Raw genomic sequence first — 11,087 nt, 5'->3', positions numbered from 1 at the left:
GTTTTGCCATGTTAGCCAATCTGACAGGAGAGATGTGGTACCTAAAAGTTGTTTTGATTTGCATTTCTCTAATCAATAGAAATTTAGAGCATTTTTTCATACGACGATAGATAGCTTTAATTTCTTTCTCTGAAAACTTCCTGTTCATATCCTTTGACCATTTACCAATTGGGGAATGACTTGTATTCTTACAAATTTGACTCAACTCCCTATATATTTTAGAGATGAGGCTCTTGTCAGAGACACTGGTTGTAAAAAATTCTTTCTCAGTTTTCTGCTTCCCTTCTAATCTTGGTTGCATTGGCTTTGTTTGTACAAAAACCTTTCAATTTAATGCAATCAAAATTATCCATTTTACATTTCATAATGCTTTCTATCTCTTATTTAGTCCTAAATTCTTCCCCTCTCCATAAATCTGACAGGTAAACTATTCCCTTCTCTCCCAAATTGCTTATAGTGTCAGCTTTTATATCTAAAGCATGACTTTATTTTGGTATATGGAGTAAGATATTGGTGTATGCCCAATTTCTGCCATCCTATCTTACAGTTTTCCCAGCAGTTTTTGTGAAATAGTGAGTTCTTATCCCAGCAGCTGGACTCTTTGGATTTTCAAAGAGTAGATTACTATATTCATTAACTACTATGTCTTGTGTCACTAACCTACTCCACTGATCCACCACTCTATTTCTTAGCCAGTACCAAGTAGTTTAGATGACTGCTGCTTTGTAATACAGTTTAATATCTGGTATGGCTAGGCCACCTTCCCTATCATTTCTTTTCATTAATTCCCTTGATATTCTGGATCTTTTGTCCTTCAGATGAATTTTGTTATTATTTTAGCTCTGTGAAATAATTTTTGGTAGTTTGATTGGCATAGCACTAAACAAATAAATTATTTTAGGTAAATCATTGGTTATTAATAATCATTTCCCTCAAGACTTATTCAACAATGATGTTACCTTGGTGTATGAACTTAGGAGGACCATTGCTATGTAGGGACAAAGTTAAATTATGAACCTAATTCCTCCTCCCCAGACTGGGGTGGTATAGGGGAGATCACATCCCCTAAGGTATTAGGGGAAATATTTGTACATTTGCTATAACTTTGAAGTAAATGTCCTTTTATAAAAGTTAATTGGTGCTAAGTGAGTCAATGGAACTGGGGTACTAATCATGTGCAACTAACAAAAAGGGGAACATAACCAGTAGGAGCTCAAGCTGATGGCAAGAAAGAAGAAATATCCCAAGTCTTCAGGGTTATTCCCTGCAACCCTGGTTCTGGTGGGGAGATGTAACCCACCTGACTCTAAGAGAGTGGGGTGCAGGGCAGAGTGATGTGTTACATCAAAGTCTAAGTTCAGAAGTTCCAGGTTAAGAACCCTTGCCCTAAAGCAGTGGTCAACTGGTGTGTTTCTTATGCAATAAAATGTTATAGCTGTCCTCTTTTGGTACTTTTACAATTGTTTTGGTCCTTTTTTGAGAATCAATATAAATGGTGTCCTAACATCACCCTTGCTTTACTACTACCACTATATATCCATCTGGTAGACTACTGAAGAAGTTGGATTGGGTTAAGGTTTTAGTAGGGAAATGTCAACTCTAACCATTAGCTGTAGGGAAGAGAGGATGCCTTCTCAAATTTGGTAGTTTTTGATCCCATGGTCCTGAGTCCCTCTATTTTGAGAACAGGCTTCTTTTCATTTCTCTGAAACTTTGAGTGTCCTGGTAAGGACAAGGGAAGGTGGAATGGGGGTAGGGGCAATGGATAAAGATATCTGACAGCAAAGGCGACAGCTGTGGGTGGGGTGGGGCTGGGAGGGCTGACAGTTCTTGAAGTAAGGAAGGTGGTGTTTGCTACTAGATGTACTGTTCACCCCAGCAAACTTTAAAAAGTGAAGCCTGTTTCAATAGGAATATGAAGGCTCCAGCAAGCTTTGAAATTGACCATGTAAGCCGCTGACTAGTTTGGCCAGTAGATCTCCATCTATTGATGGAGGCCTCTGCCCTAAGGTACATCCACTGTATTCCTTTTTGAAATTTGTGTATTTAATTCTCTGTATGTTCTTTGCTTCTTTGTTCATAAACTTCAATAAAATAATAAAGGATATTCACTCCAGAATTGTGGATCTTCTACAGATATGGAAATGGAAAACAGTGATATGTGTGTAGTGCAGTACCAGTGAAAGAGAGAGAAAAGAAAACAAGAACAAAAATCTTCTGTCTTCAAGGATGAGAGACAGACAGACAGACAGACAGACAGACAGACAGAGACAGAGAGAGAGAGAGAGAGAGAGAGAGAGAGAGAGAGAGAGAGTGAGAGAGACAAGAACAAGAAGAAGAAGAAAAAAGAAAGAAAGAAAGAAAGAAAGAAAGGAAGGAAGGAAGGAAGGAAGAAAAAGGGAGAGAGAGAAGAAAGGGAGAGAGAGAAGAAAGAGGGAGAGAGAGAAGAGAAGAGAAAGGAGAAGAAGGAGAAGAAAAAGAAGAAAGAGGGAGAGAGAGAAGAAAGAGGGAGAGAGAGAGAGAAAGAGAGAGAGAGACAGAGAGAAGAGACAGAGAGAGAAGAGAAGAGAGACAGAGATAGAGAGATGAAAGAAAGAGAGATAGAAGAGAGAGAGAGAGAACTGAGAATGGAACAAGAACAGTGGATAAGAGTGATAGACTTGGTAGACCTGAGTTTGAATCTTGTCTCAGACCCTTACTTGCTATGTGACCCTTGGCAAATCACTCAACCGCTTAGTTTCACCTATAAAATGGGGTTCTAATGAGGATCAAATAGGATGATATATGTAAAATATTTTTTAAACCCTAAAGTTATATATATATATATACATATACATATATATACACATATAATACATATATACATGCATTTATATAGACACCCATATAGAGGCTGTTTTAGAACCTCTGCTTTAAAAAGGGTGCCCAAACCAAGTATGTCTTCATTCCTCCCCAGGGTTTCACTTCTGACTCTCCAGACTTTCTTCACTATGTCCCCATACCAGGTGCCCTCATTTCTTCTCTTCTCTGGCTCTGCTTTTCAGCTTTTTAGAAATTTCTGTATTGCATTCTCCCATTAGAATGTAATCTTCTTGATAGCTGGGACTGTTTTCCTTTCTGCTTGTATTTATGTTTCCAATGTTTAGCACAGTGCATGTACACCGTAAGCACTTAATAACAGCTTGTTGATTTGACTTGAATAGCTCCAGAGTGTCAAAGAGCACTCATGGGAATGAGTCAGGGAAAATATCTGTATGAAAACAGATGACTGAGAGAGACCTAGCCATAAAAGTTTGTTTATTTTTTCTCATCCTGACTCATCAGCTTCCATAGGGTTTCCAGCTGCAAGATGGTACCATTCAGAGATGTAGAAACATGACTGTGAAGCAAGAAACTTCAAAACAGAAGGAGGTGAATTTTAAATAATAACAACAAACCATCAAGGAGAAAACTTGACTGATTCATAAGGTCAAAATATAGGCAGCAGGAAACCAGGGCTAAACGGACTTTGTAGTGGCCCAGGAGGTTAAAAATGGGCGGTGAGCCCAATGCATTCCATTTGGAACTCAGTAGGGCAGTTTCCATCTTCTCTGTATGAAAGCATCTATTAATACAGAGGCATGGTAGAGTATTGGCTAGACTGTAGCTATGAACTTGAAGTTAGGGAGAGTTAGGCTCAAATGAAACCTCATACACTTAGCAGCTATGTGGTGCTGAACAAATAACTTAAATACCCAGCCTCAGTTTTCTCATCTGTAAAATAGCTTTAAAAATAAAATAAAAGCTTTATGAATTTTTAAAAAAATAAATATCCTTTTTTAAAGTATGCAAGTAACAAACATGAGACCAAAAGAAATAGATTATATGTGAAACCATCTATTTCTGTTAGATAGTTTTTTAAAAAAAAACCTCATCTATTAAATTTAACTTAAGGGTAACAAAAATTACCTCTTTGTATCCCCCTCTGAACTTTTTTGTTTTCTGTGTTTTTAAAAAATCTTTTAATGATATTCTATTGTTTCATTTCTATCATGACCCACTAACATTCCCTTTTGCCTTCTAATAAATAACTGTGTTTAAGCCAAACCACTCAACACATTGACCATATCTATAAATATGCTGCATCATTTCTAGTTCTCATCACCTCTGCCAACAGGTGGATGGCTTGTTTTACCATCAGTCCTTTGAAATTGTGATGGCTTGCTGTCATGATCAGAGTTCTGTAGACTTTCAGAATAATATTCCTTCATATTACTGCAGTCATTTTTATAAATTTTACAGTTTTGTGGTGAGGATCAAAGAATCTAACACTTCTAAAGCAATTTTCAAAACTTAAAGCACTAGGTAAATAGGACATGTTATCCTTACTGGTTTATTAGTTTTTTAGATACTCATGAAGATCCCACAGAATTCTGGAAGCATGACAATTTCAGTTGTATGTTCCAAGTATCCAAGAAAGAAAAAGGTATATAATTCATGAGCATGTTTATTACAGTATTTATTACATCCCAATGGAGTCTGAATTAGAGGGCCATAAGGAGCCTTGAAAGGTTACCTAATGTACTGTCTTCAGGCATTGTTATATTTAAGCTTTCTCATACAGATGAGTATCTAGTCTATTTTTAAAGATTTCCAGAAAAGGATATACCATTACTAGCCTCCTCCCCTCCCCAGTTACCCATTCCAGAGTTTAATAATCCTCTTTGGAATTTTTAAACTTCACACAACCTAAATTCCCCCATGCTGCTATCTAAGCCCATTCCTCCATATTCTAGCCCCCATGGAGATAGGGAACAGGAACAGCTGGTCACCATGCTTCCCGTCATAGTATTTCATATACTTGGAAAGCATTATCAAGTCACCTCACAAGCTAGATAAAGTCAATTCTTTTCATCTTTCAGTATAGGAAATTTTTTTCTAGCCCTTTAATCACGATTTCTTTTGTCACGAACTGTGTCTTCTAGTCTTTGGCTATAGAGCCCAGGACTATACACAGTTTACTGAGGTCCTAATTCAATGCTAAATATAATGGGAGGTTTGCCTCATGCTCCTTATATCCTTTCAGCAAACTCTCCACTACCCAGAATGACCTCTCCTATGCTTACTACTCCCCCTCAGTCTCTATTCTGAGTCCTTTTCTACTGGGTCTTGTTATCAAAATCTCCCATTTAGATGTTGGCTGATATTGATATTGATAGAGCCAGCTAGGTGGCACAGTGGATAGAGTGTTCAAATCTAGCCTCAGATGTATACTGTGTGACCTTGGGCAAGTCACTTAACCTCTGTTTGCTTCAGTTTTCTCAACTGTAAAATGGTGATAGTTATAGTACCTGTCTTCCTGCATTGTTGCAAGGATCAAATGAGAAAATATTTGTAAAGCACTTAGCACAGTGCCTGCCACACAGGAGGTATGATAATAAATGCCAGCCATCATCATCACCATCACCATCATCATCATCATCACCATCATCATCATCATTGGCTTATGGCCCCCAATTTGGTAGGGGTGTCAAAACAAATAATATCCTTGAAAATACCAAAGAGCGTATCTGGCACCATGGTAGGCAGAGAAGGTATCTGGAGGCAATTTGGTCTTCCTTCTAACACCAAACCTGCCTTGGAATCTTCTCACATTTTAAGTTATAGTGCTATATTGCTGATTTATTTATAATATATGTCCATTATATTATAAATGTTACATTTTATATAATCTATTATAATATATTTGCATTTATATTCTAATGTATTATAAATATTATAAAATAATGCCCACTAAAGTGCTTATTTTTTCTCTCTAATACTTACATATAAACTCAATTCTTCATTTTACATCTTTATGATTACGGATCAGTTGGATTCCCTCTGTTCTATGGCTCTAGCCAAGCATTTCAAAAATGCCTTTTGCTTGTCTTGAGAACATTAGTGAGAGTGAGAATGGTTCAGGCCTATTAACAAAATGCCACCAAGTGAATTCTCCATTGATTCCAGAAGCTTCACCTTTATATATGGAAAGGACAGTGTATATGTAATCAGAATTCTATATATCTATGTAGCTACCAGAATTTGTGTCTATATGAATATATATGTATATATGCACATATGTTTGTCAATTTTTTAAAATGTGATGTGTGGTATTCATTCTTCATTCTCAGACATCACAAAGGCGATATCTTGACTTGTGAGTGAATTGGTTATGAATGAGTCAGAGTTGCACAAAGTCATTAATCTCACTCTCTCCTTCCTTTCAAAGGGATATATTCAACTGTCGGCCTTACTGGTCTTTGTTCATTCCTGATGACTTCTTCAAGCTAGAATAATTAGATAATAGAGCTATGAGATACCTTGGATACTGTAACCTTGGGCAAGTCACTTAACCCCCATTGCCCTGCCTCCCCTCCTTAAATTTTTTTTTTTAAAAGATACCTTGGATAACGTCCAGAAAAGGATTCTTAATCTGGAGCCCATAAACTTTTTTTAAAAAAATTGACAATGGTATTTCAATATGGTCAATAGTCAATAAATATTGTTTAAGTTCCTATTATTTGCCAGGCACTGTACTAAGGACAGGGTATACAAATATGAAAAAAGACAAACAGTTCCTGTCCTCAAGGAGCTTACAATCTAATGGGGGAAGACAACACAAAAGGGAGCTGAAAAGTGGGAGTGGGGAACCAGCAGCCTCAAGGCCACATGTGGCCTTCTACGTCCTTGGGTACAGCCTTTTGACAGAGTTCCAGTTTTACAGAACAAATCCTTTTTTGAAGGGGATTTGTTCTGTAAAGTTTAGATTCAGTCAAAGGGCCACACTTGAGGACCTAGAAAGCCGCATGTGGCCTTGAGGCGATAGGTTCCCCACTCCTGTGCCAGAGTACTAACAAATATAAAAACAAAAAATGAAACAATCTCTGACCTCATTCTATCAGAAGAGATGTGTGCATATAGAAATATATACAAAACAGAAACAAAATAGATTCATTCTTTTGGACTAATTAAATATGGATTTCCATATAGAGACTTCCATTAAGGAGGGAAGGTCCACACCTTGGTATGACTCAATCGACCAGATTGCTTTTCTTCATGTTAGGAGGGATCATGGAGATGTGGAAGAACAGGAAACCAGGAGTCAGAAGCCTTTTATTATAGCTCTATCATTTATCTTTGGTAATTTTTGGTGAAGTCAATAACCTCTCTGGGCTTCAGATTCCTCATCTATAAAATAAAGTGTTTGGACTAGGTGACCTTGAAATCCTTCTAGCATACATATACATTCACACACACATTATATATATACACACTATATACATATAGTGGCTGGAGTATAGAGGCACACACCACACTGGCTGTCTAGAGGCAACACTGGCTGTCTAGGAGATGTGATATGGGTTTGAATGAGATAAAAGCATAGGGAAGACTAACTTTCCCTACTTCACATTTTTCCTAGGGCTGTCCTTCCCTTTTGCCCCTGAAAACACTTTAAGATCTTGGCAGGCCTCCTCAAATAGATCCCAAAAAGAAATCTCCCAGGAATATTGTTGCCAAATTCCAGAGCTCCCAGATCAAGGAGAAAATACTGCAAGCAGCCAGAAAGAAACAATTTGAGTACTGTGGAAACCCAATCAGAATAACCCAAGATCTGGCAGCCTCTACATTAAGAGATCGAAGGGCTTGGAGTACGATATTCCAGAGGTCAATGGAGCTAGGATTAAAACCAAGAATTACCTACCCAGCAAAACTGAGTATCATGCTCCAAGGCAAAATATGGATTTTCAATAAAATAGAGGACTTTCAAGCTTTCTCAGTGAAAAGACCAGAACTGAATAGAAAATTTGACTTTCAAACACAAGAATCAAGAGAAGCATGAAAAGGTAATCAAGAAAAAGAACAAGAAAAAGAAATTGCAAGGGACTTACTAAAGGTGAACTGTTTTGTTGACATTCCTACATGGAAAGATGATGAGTACGATTCATGAGACCTCAGTATTAGGGTAGCTGAAGGGAATATGCATACATATATGTTTATGTATATATATGGGTGAATGTGTATGTATGTATATATCTATGTGTGTATATATCTATGTGTGTGTGTGTGTGTGTGTATATATATACATATATATATATGTATATATATATACACACATAAAGAGAGAGAGAGGACACAGGGTGAGTTGAAGATGAAGGGAAGATATCTAAAAGAAGTAAAATCAAATTAAGGGATGAGAGAGGAACCTACTGAGAGAGGGAGATAAGGAGAGATAGAATGGGGTGGATTATCTCGCATAAAGGTGGCAAGAGCAAGCAGTTCTGTGGGAGGAGGGGAGAGGGCGGATGAGGGGGGAATGAGTGAACATTGCTCTCATCAGATTTGGCCTAAGGAGGGAATACCATACATACCCAATTGGGAATCTTGCCCCACAGGAAAGAAGAGGGAAGAAGATAAAAAAAAATGGGGGGGATGATGGAGGGGAGGGCTGATGGGGGTGGAGGTAGTCAAAAACAAACACTTTTGAAAGGGGACAGGGTCAGGGGAGAAAATTCAATAAAGGGGGATGGATTTGGAAGGAGCAAAATATAGTTAGTCTTTCACAACATGAGTATTGTGGAAGGGTTATACATAATGATATGCATGTGGCCTATGTTGAATTGCTTGACTTCTTAGGGAGGGTGGGTGGATGGTAAGGGAAGAGGGGAGAGAATTTGGAACTCAAAGTTTTAAAAACAGATGTTCAAAAACAAACAAAAATGTTTTTGCATGCAACTAGAAAATAAGATACACAGACAATGGGGCATAGAAATTTATCTTGCCCTACAAGAAAGGAAGGGAAAAGGGGATGGGAGGGGAGTGGGATGACAGAGGGGAGCGCTGACTGGGGAACAGGGCAACCAGAATATACGCCATCTTGGAGTGGGTGGGAGGGTAGAAATGGGGAGAAAATTTGTAATTCAAACTCTTGTGAAAATCAATGCTGAAAACTAAATATGTTAAATAAATTTAAAAAAATAAAATAAAATAAAAAAAGAATTAATAGAACAGAAATTAAAAGTTATATAGAATTTGTCTATAATCACTTTGGAGAAAATCTAAAGTTATTAGTCCCTAAAGTATTATGATACTAAATGAAGTAAAACTTACTTCATTACTTATTTCTTGTTGGTGATGCTAAAATAGGCTTGTAAACTGTGAAGGTCACATACTTCTAAGGTTGGCATTTTAGACCTCCTATGTTCTGGCCAGAATCAGACTTTGTGGTTTTAGTCTCTACTACTTCAATAAATACATTTATCCTGGGCTTTATACACAGAAAGCAACTAGCTAGCTGTTTCCCAAATATGCCCCATAGTTTCCAACTTCTGCCCCTTTGCACATGCTTTTGTTTCATCCTAGAATGCCTGCCCCCCTCTTAAGTACCTACTAAATAAAATTATTGCAGATCTGGAAAAAAAAAAGATCTTGGCAGACATTTCCAGTTTAAGCATGCACTCACTCAGGACAGTCTAGCTTGTCTTTTGCTTAAATGTTAACATCATGAGCTTCTTGGGCAGGGTCTCCAATGTGGGTATTCTCTATCTAAGAGTGTTCTTGCACTCATACGTGATGAATCACAATCATGAATACCAAATAGCGTTGTTTGGGGATTTCCCACTGCAGTAACTGAAAGTTTTACAAATACCAACTTGTCCTCCACATAAGGACCATGGGGCAAACCTGATGATGTTATCTGCCCAGTTTTTGGTGAAGACATTAAGACAAAAAGAAAGTAAAAGTACTTTCCTCAAGTCCAGGAATGAATCCTACTTTTCTATAGGATTGGCTTAAGGTGACATGATAGGGAAATTAGGTGGTCAAAGTCACTCTCCTAAAATGGCTAAGTGGTTCTTAGATATTCCACCTACATGTGTCCAAGAAAAACAGGAGAAGAGAAGCTTTGAACAAGATCTGAGGGGCACCTCTGTAAAATGGGAATGATGCCTACTGCACCTGCTCCATTGGGGCAAGATTGCACAGATTAAGTGAGAACACATGGATGTATTTTGTAAGTCGGTAAAAGCTATACAAAATGTTATGGTATTACTAATTATAATAATATCTTAGTTATTAACAGTAATAATGAAAGAGCTGATGAGGGATTGTTTCATAGAAAAAGAAAACACCACCAGAGCTTCACATTATCATCTTATTAGCAAGGGGAAACTGGAGTCTAACGTGATAGTCAAATAAGGAGTCCAATTCTCATTTCTTTTCTGCCAGGTACTCCCAACTAAATCTGTTTAAATTGTCTATCCCTGTTAAGATGTAGTAGATGGTCTTAATCAAAGTTATCAGCACTACCTACTTATGTACGCATGTGTAGGCACACAGGTATATTTAATGATCACTAAACATAGAGGGTATACCAAGGTACTGTCATCATCCCTCATTGCTCTTATAGATGAGGCAATAATAATGATGATGATGATTATTATAGCTAGCATTTATATCACACTGTAAGATTTCCAAAGCTGTTTTCATACATTATCTCGTTTGGATCTCACAACAGTCCTGTGAAGTTGGTGCTGTAAAGATCCTCATTTTACAGAAGAAGAACCTGAGCTTGAGAGAGGTTAAGTGACTTGCCTGGAGTCATATAGCTAGTAAGTGTCTGAATCAGGATCGGAACTCAGGTCTTCCTGATTCCAAGACCCAGGCTTTGCAATATGCCAACTAACTGCAATTATGGCATTCTTGGTGTCTCACCAGACAGACCAGAGGCCAGTCACTACTGAGGGCTTCACTTTGGCATTGATGATGTTCTCAATTTGAGGTATGAACTTCCTGTATTGTTCTGGGTTGCTTAACTGACACCATATCGAGAATGACTAATTTATAGTCAGTTCATGCACTTATGTTACACCTTTGAACAGAGATAGTCTTTAAAAGAGAGACCAGAGATGCAGGAGGACAGAGATCAAGAGCTAGGAGATCAGACACAGAGAAATTGGTAGGACCCTGCCTAGCCATTTGTCTCCTACGGTGAACTGTGGATACTAGGAGACCACGTGCTCTAGGGAACCAAATCAGGGTGTGTTCAACCAGCTTCACTTCACCTAACC

Source organism: Trichosurus vulpecula, chromosome 5 (genome assembly GCF_011100635.1).
Source record: "Trichosurus vulpecula isolate mTriVul1 chromosome 5, mTriVul1.pri, whole genome shotgun sequence".
Classification (NCBI taxonomy): Eukaryota; Metazoa; Chordata; class Mammalia; order Diprotodontia; family Phalangeridae; genus Trichosurus; species Trichosurus vulpecula.
This window is presented reverse-complemented; position numbering follows the sequence as displayed.